Raw genomic sequence first — 12,494 nt, 5'->3', positions numbered from 1 at the left:
ATAAAATCTCACATACACCATAAAAGTTGACATCAATGTATGGGTGAAAGCATGATAAGGTAGCACACTTTCTACCAATTGCATTGGTTGCTACCACACTTGAAGACAACCAATATTAGTGGATTTAATATCATCATAAGATGTATTTAGCAATTTATCTAGTGCCTTCTAGATATAATAAATGTGAAACAAGATTAAACAACCATGTTTTAATTCTCTAACTCTACATAAAAGTGTTTTACAACCAGTTGTAAACCATTGTCCAGGAAGATTTCAAATGCATAAAAATCATGTCCAGCGATGCAAAAACCTTTATGCTGAAGTATATGTCATGTAAACAAATCTCCTCATATATATCCATATGTTGAAGCATATATGCTGATATACATATCCATATGTTGAACCATATATAATATAGCAAAACTGATAAATACTTATACCTCTAATCTATTTCCAATGCACATAAATGTCATTGAGAAACATATAATAATGCTTGCTTATTACTCAAGCTTACATGAGCCCAAGAGTTATGATAAATTTTACTTTTATGTAATTTGTGGGAAAAACAACCTACCTTGGACAAGAAGAAAATATTCTGGATTACAAAGACTATTCACCTATGGTAACACCAATTTTCCATAAACTGAGAAGGAAGCTCGACAGCATCCCATTCGACCCCGCGAATGCCTGAAACCAAGCCTTCATCTTGCCTGGTAAGCATATGTTGCAGAGCATGTCCAAACTCATGGAAAATTGTTTCGACCTGATGATATTGAAAGAAAAATCCATCAAGAATACCAGTGAAAAAAACATGAAATGGAAGTACTGTATGAAGCCTTCACCACATTTTACCTCACGAAAAGTCATGAGGCTTGGTTTAGTCCCCACAGGAGGAGTTTGATTGCAGACCACGTGTGCCACAGGAAGCCTTGCAAGGCTGCCTTTGGGTGCCATTAACCTACTACGGCCCAAAACCTCATTCATCCAAGCGCCGCCTTTCTTTTCAGAGGGCCTGGAATAAGGATCTAGATAGAAATAAGCAATTGTCTCCCCGATCGAGTCCTTGACCTTAAAAAATCGAACATCTTGATGCCAAATCTGCACTCAGCCCCACACAATTACGAACGACCGGGTGGACAGAACTTACAACGTTGGAAGTCCACAACAACTGAGTCTATATGTATAAATAGCTTCATATAGTAGTCATAAAAGCCAGACGATGAGCTTACTGGTGCCAGGCCATCAGCAGCCTCAATATTGATCCCGAATATGCTTTTGGCAAGCCCAAACAGGCCATCAATAACCCTTGGTAGCGAGAAAAATGGCCTCAGTTCTTCCTGCCATATGCAACAACCAGAAAAGAAACACTGGCTGTGAACACACCGAGCACTATACCACGGACCCTGATGTTTTTATGTTTTGTGATTGTCTTCAACAGGAGGTATGATGCTCAAAATTGATAATCATACAAATACCAGATATGTGTGAGCGTGCCAGTGTGCCTTGCGAGTGTATTGCACATGCAGGCTGGTGTGCATGCGTGTAAGTGCCTGCTTGCCGTGCATTTATAAATATGTTGATTGCCTTTAAACAAATCAAAGCATGAACGTGGAAGGCTAGCAAATAAATTGAGGTTAAAACTTTGAGGAAACCTCATTAATGTTATATTTTGCTTCTCTAAGGCGTTCACTCCAAAAACTGACATCCCAAAGGCACATATTTTCTCCCTCCGCAGAACCTTGCTCTTTTGCAAAGTCCTTCAAGTCTTCTAGATCTACACACCCGAATTTGACCAAATTCAGGAATTTAACATATGAATCAACACAATACTAGCACTTTGGTTGCATTCTAGTGCATCCCTCATATCCTACACTTTTGAGACCAAAAAATACTGTATTTCTCAGACGAAGCTATACTGTTTCCAAGCATCGTAATTACCTTTTAGTGCAGGCTCCCAGGAAGTTCTCCCAAGATCTTCCAATAGCTTCTCGGCCTTCTCTAAATTTGCCATTTTCATGGCCATGCTAACCTGCAAACTTGGCTATTTAACAGCTAAAAAATGCCTATGAGAGCCAAACAAAACCACCAGCGTCTAGAAACTGAGGATAACAGTACGAACCCAACCTCTGCGACCTTGTAAAAGCAAATACCTCTGCATGATTGTTGAATCCCAGGAGTTTTGCTTTTTCCAAGCGAAGCTCCAAAATTTTGTTGATAGTCGGAGTGTTATCCAGCTCTCCCACGGAAGCACAGGTTAAATAGGCACGATAAAGCTCCTCCCTAAGGGGACGGTTACGAACATGCTTCATAACTGGCATGTAACTAGGAAAATCCAACGTGATAAGCCATGGACCATCCTCTGCATTTGCGCCTTCATGACCCTACAAGAAGATAGAAGTTTCAACACACAGCAATGCCCCTGGGCCAGAGATCCAACAAGAGACCCCCAATTGGAGCAAAAGACTAACATGCGGAAGGCAAAATCCATATTAAATGTCCTGACTTACACCTTTGCTGCTGCTGCTTGAGCAGCCACACCAAGTGCTGTTGCAGGTAGGCCTGAAATATCATCCTTGTTTGTTATCAGCTTTTGGAAATTTTTAGTTGAATCCAAGACATGCTCACTGAACTTTGTTGATAGCTTTTCAAGCTCCTGTATCACACAGGGAAAAAAAGACTCTTCTTCAAGCAATGGTTTGCTCTCACCAGGTGCTTTTGCTTTCATGCTACGTTCTTCATTTCAGCTGCTCAAGTTTCTTAAATCATATAACATTCCTAAATTACATAATATACTTTCTCCCAGCTTGGACTTTCATGCTCAAAACCAAAAAAAACCGCCCCCCTCACTCCCCCTCCCCTGCAGCGGAAAAAAAGAAACAAGAAAGAACTAATGTGAGTGCACATACATACATACATACATATATATGTATGTATGTATGTATGTATAGTGGGAGACATATACACACATACACAGATATACCAACCATGCTTGCTTTTTCATCAACACACAGAGCAGTGTTTGACCCCAAAACTAAAAAATTTGGCTTCCTGTGACTGACGTTGTTTGTGTATCGTCATTAAGTTTATGAAGATGCCTATAAACTGAAAAAGGGCTTTCTCTAATTGGGAACTTAGAGAGGTGGACACTAAAGAAACCAAAGTAGCTACTTAATGCAGCTAAATTAAACGCATAGCACAAGGTGAGGTGTCATTTGAGTTCAAAGATATAGGCCACATGCCAGGGACTCAACAAGCAGCCCAATGTGTGATGAGAGCAATCATGATAATCGCTAACTGTCACTTGCAGCTGCTAGCTTTATAAACAGAGGAACTTCTTGTAGCTGCACCTATGCAAACAAATGAGACTTGCGGCCTTTGCTGCTGCAAGGTATGAGCCGAGACATGAGGGCTTTTTGTTAGAAACATGGCGAGCAGAAATTAGACTAAAGCTGAAAACTGAAATCAGAGAAGACAAAAACACGCTGAGATACTTCCATTGATGTGACCCCTTGAATATATAGGGGGAAAGTACAAGAGCTGAGCATGAGTGCATATGGGATAAATCCCTGAGTGCCACATGGCATACACTGAGATGACCAAGACTAAAAGTACTCCTAGTGAGCATTTAGTAAAAGTACTCCTAGTGAGGACTTAGTTCCAACACCCTCCTTAAGTGAAACTAGGAGGACATGATTGACAAGATGACAGATGACAAAGATAGATAATAAGGCAAGATGAAGAGATTGATGATGATGACTAGACAGACAGACAAGCCAAGATAAAATGACTAAGACTGAAAGACAGAAACATAAGACAAGATCCTAAGACACCCCTCCTCAAGTGATATCCTCATATAGGTCGACAAGGGTAGGGACAGAAATGGATCATAGACTTAGACATAGACAATCAGCCAGTAGAGTGGTCCCACAGACAAAGAGACTGTCAGATAGACATTAGAGAGTCTGACAACTAGATGATAGATGGGGACATAGACAAAATGCCAAAGACATGTGGGTAACTAATCCACAAAAGATAGGCATATAGACTGATAGACAGAGTGTCAGAGACATGTGACTGTAAGATCACACAAGATAGACACAGAGACAGAGAGACTGACTGATTGTAGATAGAGAGAGAGAGATGGACCTTGATAGATAATCCCTCCTCAAGGGCAATCCTCATACTAGAGTGGGTAATGCAGGGGTGCCTCTTGGATAGGGACAAAGATAAGTCCACGTAGACAAATAGACATGACATTACCCCATGATCTACATCATTGGTGATCAATGGTGGGAGATAGCATGAAAGCATAGACAAATATGAGAGAGATGGGAAGGTCTTATCATATTTGGCAGTGTCTAATCCCGTACATGAGAGACAGATAGATGAAGGGAAGGTCTTACCTCTTGCATTGACTAATGAGCAAGGGCAGTGTCTATTCCTGTACATTGAAAAATGAAAATGACGTTTGAATATGAAAGAAAAATGAAAATTCCTGATTTTGCTGCTTCAGCCTCTGAGCAGGTCTTCCCTCTCTTTCAAAACCATATTTTTGACCGTCTATCCAGAGGGGTAACCCGTGAGTGGCTGAGCATGAAGAGGTTGCTGGTCATGAAAGAAAAAAGGGCACTTGGGCCTTGCTGAAAAAATTGACGAACCAAGACCACCCATACCTTGAAATCTGAGGGAAATTGAGTAGCCAGCATGAGGACACTTGTTGGGCCTGCTTTCCATAAAGAAGTTGATGCAGGGTGACGTGCTTTTGCACCAAAATGTGACCCAAAGAGGAAAACGCAGCAGCAGACTGATTAGACGGGATGTTCCCAGCAGATAATCGATGAGGAAAGGGGTTGCACAGCCTGAAAACAGTGAAAAACGTGCTGCTGTTGATGAACCGTTTGCAGATTAGGCTTGGCGGGTTGCTTACTGATATGACGAGCTGCAAAAAGATGCGTGGGTTGCTAAGGAAAATCGCCATGAAGAAGAAGGTGCGCACCACCATGCTGAAGATAAATTGTTGATGCTTGAAGAGAGGCCTGAGGGCTACAGAGAAGAAGATGAAGATGAGCTAGGGCTGAAATGGGAGCTAGGTGGAGACCTGCTCTGATACCATGTTAGAAACATGGCGAGCAGAAATTAGACTAAAGCTGAAAACTGAAATCAGAGAAGACAAAAACACGCTGAGATACTTCCATTGATGTGACCCCTTGAATATATTGGGGGAAAGTACAAGAGCTGAGCATGAGTGCATATGGGATAAATCCCTGAGTGCCACATGGCATACACTGAGATGACCAAGACTAAAAGTACTCCTAGTGAGCATTTAATAAAAGTACTCCTAGTGAGCACTTAGTTCCAACACTTTTCTGCACAAGATTGTGGCATGATGTCCGAGGCTGGGAGCCAGTCAGACGGAGATGATTAGGTACAAGGGGACATCTGCACCCACAATTTGAAAAAGAGGCAAAAAAAGGAGTGATAGATGCTGTACTCCTAGGCATGAAGACTTGGCAGGTGCCAATTACCAGAGAGTAAATGTCAATGTAAATCTGACTGGTATGAAGGAGAATTGATTTCCTAACTGGAACAGAAGTACATTGCATCTTCATACTAATATGCTTCATCTTTGACTCATCAATGGGCATGTACGCATGTCTACATACGTGTGACAAAAAAGAGTACCGTACTTAACATGCATATCACCCATCAGGACTTTCAGGACTCATACAGTTTAAGTAGTGTTAACCACTATGCCTAATCCAAGAGCCATCTCTTTCCCTTGGAATAATTAGGACAATTAACGGAATGTCTAAATAAGTCAGTCTGAACAACCCTGACTAACCTAGCTAGCCAAAATGAGATCACCCCTCTGAGTGATCCAAAGCACGAGCTTGAAACCACAAAACTAGAAGGATAGATTCAGGATTCCTTTAAGAAAGAATTTCAAAACTTTGACAACCCCACTATGCAATTAGTACTATAAGTGCAAAATATATGCACCTGCAACATGTACTAGTACACAAAAAGATTTCAATGAATTAAGCCAAAAACCTGACGAATTTCATTGAATCGAATCTTTGCTTCTCCTTCCAGCCCAACACCATTGAGCGTTGCCTCCTTAAGTTTACCTTCCATGCAAAGAAAAGGTCTCCTTAGAGTAGCAAAGTTTCTTTACCACACAAATCGCTTCGGGGATATACAGGTAAAAAACTAAAACATCAAGAGGAGCCATACAACTGCTCACATGCAAGTGGAATGATAAACAAAAACAAGAAAAAAACTAATGAAGAGAAAATGATACCTTCTACAATGCGCTGTTGTGCCTCAGCTAAAGTCTCCCAAACAGTGCCTTCATGTATTGCTTTGAAAGCCTCATGAATAGGCTTGCTCTGACCCAATTTCAACTGAAAAGTAACTTTCTCAGGCTGCACCATTTTCAACCAGCAAAGCATCATGAAGTAAAACACGGACAAGCCATTACTCTATGAAGCTCAAATGGGAGCATATGCTGCAACTTCAACACACACTTCAACGCACATTGCCCACAAAGAATTTTGTGTTGAGCAGATAATGTTTTAATTCAAATAATTTCTGTTAGAAGATGTCAACCAGTAAACCATCTCCTACTGATTAGGATTTACAACACAACACGTCAAAAGCAAAAAGAATCCCAGCACATTAGTCTGAAACAAGGCCTTTAACTTGGAATTATAAAGCCTTTGGTGAAACTTTTCTCGATAGTTTTTCGTATGCAAGCTGATAGTTTTTCGTATGCAAGCTGATGGCATGTGTGAGGACTACAAATCATCCTGCCAGTTTTTTACCTCCCATGGGTAGGCCATAGTGATTTTTTTCCAAGAAAGGCTCCTATTGATAGGAAAAAGATGTCTGCTCAAATGCAGACCATGGTTCGTATCATGCGTTTCATGTTGCTTTACATCATGGAGAATGATAGGTATGATAAAGTATGATTCAGCTCCTCGTGGGGTTTCATACATGGCCTTAAATTTAGGGCTATATATGCATGTGGGAGTTGGGACTTAAGAATATTGACAATTTGACACTTGAAAGTTGAAACTTGAAGGCTGAAACTTGAAACTTGAAAGTTGAAGGCTGCAAACTTGAAAGTACATAGTACATACTGTGTACTATATGTACTAGTAAGTATGTGTAGTGCATTGGTATATGTACTATATGTACTAGTAAGTATGTGTAGTACATTGGTACAGTATCGGGAGTTTTCATAGTATAGTGCCCACTACCCAACCTGAGGCCCATGTTCTTTACAACCCAAGCCTTGTACCTAGTGTCTCTCAGCAAAAAAGTCTCAAATTTTTTATTTCAATTTCATACGCCATTTTGCCATACGTTAGCAAACATTGGCTTCACCAATCATACGAGTATGATACGAACTATGATGCAAACTGTAACCCTCTTCTTTATGCATCACTCAAGAACTCATTGTAATTATTCATTCATTCAGTTAGTAATATACAATAGGAGTAGATTAGGTGAAGAGTCTCTCTCCTCTCCTTCTTTCTACTTCTCTGTGTCAGTTTTGCACATGTGATTAGCATTAATATGTTCACGTTAGCATTAATCATCAATTAATGCACACTTCCGCATAGTTTGCATGTCACATTGGTATCAAAGCAACCTAGGTTCTTCCTAGGGAAATCTTTGCATCAACTCTAGGGTGGGTTTGCAGCAAACAACAAACTAGGGTTTGCATTCTAGGATTTGCAGGCAAAATTATGGTTTTCGTTTTTGCATTAGATCAGTGCTTTTGCATCATCTATTTGTTCATTTTCAGGATAGTATAGTGCTAGAAAGTCTAAATGTCAGCCTAGCATGATTCTAGGAGGTCTAGGAAGCATGTGGAATTCTAGGGTTACAGTTTGTGGGCTGATTACTACAGAAAAACAACAAACTTCCCTTCATGGGAAGAGTATCTTCGAGCATCCAAGGACTGTGAAGACAAATTCAGACGGGCATATGACAGGAACATGAAGAATCTACTGCCCAATGCATGTAGCAGTTGAAGAGCATGATGGAAGCTTTCAATGAAGTAGTGTTGGCGGAAGCAGTAAGAGTGGATTAAGAGCACCGTATTTGAAGACTAGGAACAAGGAAATACCAACAACACACAAGGGACAGTATGGGTTCCACTCATCGAACGAGCAAGAGTCCCAAGTATGCAAAGCCTACAGAAATTCCAGAACCGGTGGCCAAGATCCAAGAGTTCTCTAAGGTGGTGGCAACACCAACAATTCACGTATGTCTCTTTGAATCCAATATGGAGAAGGATGAGATAAGTGCTGCAGAAGTACCCATGGTAGAAGCTCCCAAGGAGTTTCCTAGGTCACCATTTCCAAAGAAGAAACCATTAGCAAAGGAGCCTAAAGAAGTACCAGTAGTTCCGGTGGTGGGGCAACGGTGGCAAAGGAGCCAAAGAAAAGGGAAATGAGCCCACCGATGGACCAAGTCAATATTGGAGCAAAGGTGCATGGTTTGCCTCACTGCTTCAAGTTTAGCAGGAGGGGATGTCATGTGCACACCTTAATCAGTGCCACATAGACATGATTATTCCTCGCAACCGACTATAAGGCAAAATTAGGGGCAGAATATGGTCTAATTAGAGATGTTTTGGCAGCCCCATAGGTGCCCAGGACTTGCACCAATGGTTGGGACACAAGTTGGGCATGATATGAACATGTTTTAAGACCTTTTTTATGATGTTTTGGGTTCTGAAAATTAAAAACCAACCTGAACACAACCTGAGATTGTCCATATAAAAGGAAAAGATCATTCTTCATCTTTTTAGCATTCAGAGACAGAAGTTGCAGAGCCAAGACTAAGGGTAGCAACCACAACATCTAAAGATGCAAGTCAACAAGCAAGTAACAAGTTTTTTTTTCCAAGAAATTAGTTAAAGAAAAGTAGCCACAAAGGGCTAAGTACAACCACAAAGGGCTGAATACAAACTCGCCTCATATAAGGGCGGGAAACAAGTGATTATAAGGGGAAGAGATGGTTCTCCTATGGTTGGCTGCTCTGTGAGGAGAAGGCTATCTCATGGGCGGGGGGGGGGGGGGGGGGGGAGCAAACAACAACACAGGTGATCTATAGTGCCAAATGGGGTAACCACCTCTATCTGTGAGAAAAGGGCCAGGCCTCCAAAGTCTCAAGAAGGCTTCCCACCGCTTCTACATGCGATCAAAACCTCCCTGTAACTTCCTCCACTGACCGCAGAGGGTGTGAATGATATCAAGCCATAGCTGGTCTCAGCCGGTGGGGTGGGGTTACCCTCGATGGCCTCGCTGCATCTAGCACACCAAATGTGCCAGGCTGGGATGCTACTGCAAATCTCCCATCTCTGGCATGAGCCCGGCTGCCACTCACATGTAGGAGGGGCTGTGACTAGTACTGCTGCAATACATTATACAATGGTGAGAGACTTGAAGGGCTAGTCCTCCCCCATCCTCCTCATAAGCCCTGATCGCTCCAACCACTGTGGCCCAAGCAACAGTGCCCCAAGTGATGATCCAGGTCGATGCCCTATCCATAGCAAAGATGCGAAGAATCCGTTGCCAAATCTGTTACTACAGAGCGATTCTCTCGTGTAAGGGCTGGCCAAGAGAAAACTACAGTAGAGCATTAGGCTAAGTATTGTGGGAAATTCAGATGTAACATTTTTCTATGTGTGATGTGTGCTTGTATTCCGTTGTTCTTTCTTTCTATTTGTAAAAACCCTAGCACATAAGCACAAGAGCTCTATAAAACCAGAATGCATAGACCCCACTACCAAAATGTTGAAGGTCAAAAGTTGGCATCACCTTCAAAGTTAACCCCAATCTTTAAAAAGCCTACTTTCTAACCCCTTGCCACAAAGTCCACCCTTAGGCTTGCCATAAGTTGATGTTTCAGTTAGAATTATTTTCACGTGTAATCTATATATTCTTTAATCAAGAAGCTTAACAAGATTAAGTACCAATCTTAGGACATCCAAAAGCATGAAAATGATCCTCATTACAAAGGCACTAAGGAAGTCCAAGCTCACATTGCAGGAGAAATTTCCAACAAAACTCAAATAACCACATCAATCTCCACTTTGTTTCGAGGAAAAACTGGTCACCTGCACTGCCTCAACTGCTGCTCGAAGTTCACTTGTGTCCTTCACTGATTTCAGGTGGCTCACCACACCCCACGCAACAGCCAACCGATCCACAATGCTTTCCATAGGTTCAACCAAATCTACCCATGTTGGCTTCACATTTTCTTCTAGCCTCACCAGGTCTCCTTCCTGCAAGCAGCAAGAAACCACTGAAGATTTTAGAACACCACAGTATATAAAAGGAAGAGAAAGGAAAGACACACATAATTTTAATAAGAGATTGTTATAAACTGAAAAGCGCAATGCCTGAGACCTGTCCAGTTAGCTTTGTCATTAAACTAGCCTCTACAAAACATTATGACTAGGATGATATAGGTGGCTTTGGGTGTCTGCACTCCATTGATGCTTTGCTGTGCGCCGTTGTAACCTCCCAATAGTGATGCATCATCTAGAACTCCAGAGATTACGAAAAAGAATAATGGCAGTAGGAGCTAATGCCCTGATGGGTCTGTGGTGGTGGGTGTGGTGACACTGCTGAAAGTAGATTTTTGGACTCTCCACCTCCTCTAGAGATCTGCTCATCCTCCAAACAATGGGTTTGGTTTCCTTGGTTAGTGAAGAAGAAAAGGGCAACCAATTTCGGTGAAACCATAAAGCTCATCAATACACATGCCATGAGGTCGCCACAAGCTACTGCAATGTGACTGCAAAATAACACAAGTAGGCCTACAGCTCTGTGGACAATAGAGTCCTCTCACCATTATCAACATCTTTGAGTAGTTAGAAAAGGCTCAATCCAACCCATGAAAGCAGCCTCGACAGCAGCAACAAACGCAACTCGCTTCCATGCCATTTTCCTCACATTGGTATCATATTTTGAAAAGGACTGCTATTTTTCTAGACCAAGATCCACACGAACTATCACCTGATCTCCCCATCATTTCAAGATAAGGAAAAGAGGATGTCAAATGCATTACTTCAACACTCCTAATCATCTATAAAGGGACGACAGAGGTTATGTGTGTAGTAAAAGGTTATTTGTCCACCAAACTAAGGCAAGTGTAGATGCCCTTGATGCAAAAATACAGACTTTTGCAGCTAACATGTTGCATGCCCAGAAGCTTTGTTGTATTGATCCACGGACCACAGCCCTAAGCCTCATTAAGAACAAGATGCTGATTAAACATGATTAAGCCAGAGGAGATAGAAGAAGAGAGAGATTGGTGTCAGGGTTTTCTGTATTTCATATGGTACAAAAAGGTTGCTTTAATGCTTGTACAGGGTTACTGAATGTATGTGCATGATTAGGCCCTTGGTCAGCCCCAAAGGCTTTTAACATTTGTAAGCTTTGTTTACTTTGGTAATATATGATAGATTAATTTGGTAATTTGATGTGCTACGCTTCCACATAATGCACCCTTACATAAATCAAGCAAAGGGACCCCCTTTTGCAAGGCAAACCCCAGAGAGCAAACAGAGCAAATGTCATCAACTTATGTCCTCTTACATCAATGCCACCACATCCTCCTCATACATAAGTACCAGCTTTCACCCCAGTGTACAAAAAAAACGAGCTCTTTTAATATTGCATGTTGTTGCTTGGAGGTTACTCTGTTCATCCATGTGGATTAAATTCCCCCTTGCTCACATACACATCATATGTGAGGGTTTTCACAACCTATTTAGCATTAAAGCATACCAAACGCCCTGGAATAGCTCGCTGAAAGACCACATGCTACTGGCCTCCTGTGCTTTAGCTCAGTGGCAGCACCCACAGGAAGCGGAGGTTCTGGGTTCTACCATAGTGGCATGTATTTCAGTACCTACTCTCACATCGAAAATAATAATAATAATAATAAAGGGGGGACCGTAAGAATAAGGTAATCTGGTGTCAGTCTCATATACGCCAATGAAAATGCTACTAAAAAATACAAAAAAGCACAGAAGTGATTGTCTGTGAGAGAGGTACCAGTTGCTTCAGAAGGGCGCGGATGCCAGGGACCACATGCTTGGCCTCCACTGCATCAAAGCGAGGGAAGGTGGAGTCTTCCAGCAATGGGTTGTTGAAAGCGGAGGCCTCTTCTTCAGCAGCGACAGCAACAGAGGCCATGGTGCAGAACCCAAAAGAAGAATCGAGTGAGCTACAAAAGGAAGTAAATGGGCTGCGAGAGGGGGCGATTGGACTGCAGAAAAGAGGGCGAGCTGGACAGAATGAGGTGGACAGCGTATGTGGGCGACGGTGGAGCTTGCGCGATTGCAGAGCACAAGAAGAAGAAGGGATCGGCGTGGCTGCTACTGTGAGGAGGTTAAGAAAGAATATCTATACACGATAAAGGATCCACTTGGCCAAAGCACAGGGAGAGTTTGAGAAAAGGAGAAA

The 12,494-nt window shown here is 42.0% G+C and overlaps 1 pseudogene across 1 annotated transcript in view; it reads right to left on the bottom strand.

Annotated features, from left to right (window-relative positions):
- Positions 1-12,449, bottom strand: part of LOC147640407 (organellar oligopeptidase A, chloroplastic/mitochondrial-like) — a 44,268-nt pseudogene extending 31,819 nt beyond the window's left edge. Inside the window, exons 1-11 of the transcript XR_015262996.1 lie at positions 12,084-12,449; positions 10,136-10,303; positions 6,302-6,425; positions 6,052-6,128; positions 2,510-2,653; positions 2,151-2,381; positions 1,939-2,029; positions 1,653-1,774; positions 1,230-1,337; positions 853-1,098; positions 618-763 (exon numbers count right to left, since the gene is read on the bottom strand). The product of XR_015262996.1 is annotated as an organellar oligopeptidase A, chloroplastic/mitochondrial-like (transcript). The remainder of the gene's footprint in view (positions 1-617; positions 764-852; positions 1,099-1,229; positions 1,338-1,652; positions 1,775-1,938; positions 2,030-2,150; positions 2,382-2,509; positions 2,654-6,051; positions 6,129-6,301; positions 6,426-10,135; positions 10,304-12,083) is intronic.
- Between the last annotated feature and the right edge of the window lie 45 nt (positions 12,450-12,494).

Source organism: Cibotium barometz, chromosome 3, assembly GCF_041138505.1.
Source record: "Cibotium barometz isolate CiBa-2024 chromosome 3, ASM4113850v1, whole genome shotgun sequence".
Taxonomy (NCBI): domain Eukaryota; kingdom Viridiplantae; phylum Streptophyta; class Polypodiopsida; order Cyatheales; family Cibotiaceae; genus Cibotium; species Cibotium barometz.
This window is presented reverse-complemented; position numbering and strand designations above follow the sequence as displayed.